This window comes from Humulus lupulus, chromosome X, assembly GCF_963169125.1.
Source record: "Humulus lupulus chromosome X, drHumLupu1.1, whole genome shotgun sequence".
NCBI lineage: Eukaryota > Viridiplantae > Streptophyta > Magnoliopsida > Rosales > Cannabaceae > Humulus > Humulus lupulus.
In genome coordinates this window covers 234436675-234439650 of record NC_084802.1, presented here as the reverse complement: position 1 = coordinate 234439650, position 2976 = coordinate 234436675, and positions in this window count along the sequence as shown.

Here is a 2976-nt window from a genome sequence, read left to right as displayed (position 1 = left end):
CTCGACCTGTCAGGCGTGTCAGGCGGGATCCTGTGTCAGGTGGAGATCATTCCAACTATGCCTCCTCCATGACTCGGCCGCTTGGTCTTCTTTCGTGCGAGGCACGGGACTGTATCCGCGAAGGTAGCCTTAAGAGCTTCTCCTGGAAGAACCTTCCCCGAAGGATATCCCTTCGGGAATCCGGGAGAATTGACGAGCTTCCGTGACATTCGGTTGCTTGAAAGAGTAAGCTTGACACTAAACGGGAGAGGCGAAGCCTTTCTGTCCATGCGCGAGCTCTGTTCACCTTTCGTGAAAGACTTTGATAATTCTGCTTCCCTGAGGCTATCCATCTAAACGCTATCCGGAAATCTGGATAACAACTTATTATTCTTAGATGGTCCATCATCAGTGACTTTCATTCATTCTCCGTGCAAAAACCATACTTTATAACTTTTGTCTATTCCATTCCTAAATAAGTGGTCTTTTATTTTAAAAATTGGCATCCTCACAACGTTACCACACTTAACACATGGACAAGGAATACTATTAGGAGATTGAGTATTTCTTGCACAAAATTCCTAGAAAAACTCAACTCAATTCCTATATTTCACGGATAACCTATCCACTGACATCCAATTTCTATCCATTGTCAAACTTCACAAAAAAAAAAAAAAACCAAACAAAGCAACAAACATTAACAATTAAGTTCACGAATTACTTAATTAATAAGTAAATAAAGGAAACAATATGTCCAAAAAAAATTGGGCAGCATTTCCCCTATTTCTATCACATTTCCCAAATTTAAAATGTGCATTTATACAGCACATGGTATACAAAAAAATATCCAACTAATAAATCAAACATGCATAATAATCAAATTACTAAATCTTAAAAAAAATTGGGCAGCATTTCCCCTATTTCTATCATATTTCCCAAAATTTAAACAAACATATATCCATCACATAAATACAACAAACTAATTAATCAATCAAACATGCATAATTCTAAAATTACTAAATCTTAAAAAAAAATTGGATAGCATTTCCCCTATTTCTATCATATTTCCCAAAATTTAAATAAACTTACATTCATCACACAAATACAACAAACCAATTAATCAATCAAACATGCATAATTATCAAATTACTAAATCTTAAAAAAATTAGGCGGCATTTCTCCTATTTCTATCATATTTCCCAAAATTTAAATAAACTTATATTCATCACATAAATACAACAAACCAATTAATCAATCAAACATGCATAATTACAGCCTTATATCACCACAGCACACAGTCCCAGAACCTATCTCCACTATTTTATAATTCGTACATTCCACTAAGTTCAGTATCTTAATTATACATTAAGGTTTAAAATATTACCTCTAATATAAAATCTTCCAAAGCTTGATCTCACCAACAAAGTTGTCAACAAAATACCTACTCAAATATAACAATAAACAAAAAAATAATAAAAAGTTGACAAAATATAAAGAAAAATATGTTAAAGCTATATTGTAAGTAAATAAACAATAACGTGCTTAAAGAAAAAAAAAATTTGTTATATGTACTCATTTATATACTTAAACCCGAAATAATTTTTTTTTTTTTTAAAAGTTAACAAATCACATAAAGAAAATTCGACTATAAACATCCTAACTAAATCAATAATAAAATATAACTTAAAAAAACAAACAATTTTAATATATATACATATTTAACCCATTAAACCCAAAATTTTAAAATAAATTTAAAAAGTTAACAAATTATAAACAAAAATTTACTAATAATAATCAAACTAAACAATTAATAAAATGAAACTTATACAAAATATATACATTAATATATATATACTCATTTACATAAGTAAATTCGAAATTAAATGAAATTTAAAAAATAAAAAAAATAAAATTCTAAAAAATAAAATATTAAAATGCAAAGTTTAAACCTAAAACAATTTCATAATCATTAATATAAAACTATCTAAAAATTAAAAATCTGGAATATAGTCAATTTATAAAAAAAAAATCACAAAAATTAAATTTAAATAAAAAAATTAATAAAATTACACTTGTGGTAATTGAGCAATGTGGGTTCTTGAAGTAGAAATCCCCAAAAAACCAAGAAAGTTTATGGGTTTTCAGACTCTAATTTTCCAAAATACAAAATCTATACAAAAAAAAAAAAAAAAAAAAAACTATATATAAGTTTCATAAACATATATAAATCATTATTTTTACATTAAAATTGAAAAAAAAATGGATAAAAACGTACCTAAATGAGTAAAAGTCGGTTGGGGCGCCGCTGGTTTTTGAAGGATGCGTTTCTGAAATTTTTAGGTTAAATGGGTCTATTGGGGACGATGGAGGATTTTGCGGAATATGTGGGCCATTTGCGACAGTGGGCCACTGACGCTGTTAACGGCCAGTTTGCGTCAGTGGGCCACTGACGCAAATGACCCCATTAAACAACATCAGGGTAAGTTATGACGCAATTGCCCCCTCATTTGTGGCAGTGCCCAACTGTCACAAATGCTAATTTTTGGTCAACAGCGTCAGTCAACTGCGTTGACTAACGCGTTTGACTGACACAATTGCCCTTTTTTGTAGTAGTGATCTTGTCAAAAATTAAAATATTTTCATAATACCTCTTGCACATGCTAGATTACTTATTATAGAAATCCGAATGAAATCTATCTCCTTTAATTTATTCCCTAATAGAGTCAAGGATCATCAAGTTCCTCCTCCCTTTTCTCCACCCTGGGCATTCATCATTGCTCATTGTAATAGCTGCAATTTTGGATTTTCTAGTTGTTTTTTGGACAGGATTGATCTCCCATCTCATTTCCCACAGAGTTTTGTCATGATGTTTTATTGGTATATGTGGGTTTCTCATAAATGGATGGGATGTTACCATTTAATTTTGAATAGTCTTCAGCACTATAAACTGAGCATGTTTGATCTTTTTTGGTATGCTTATACATCTCACGCTCTCAA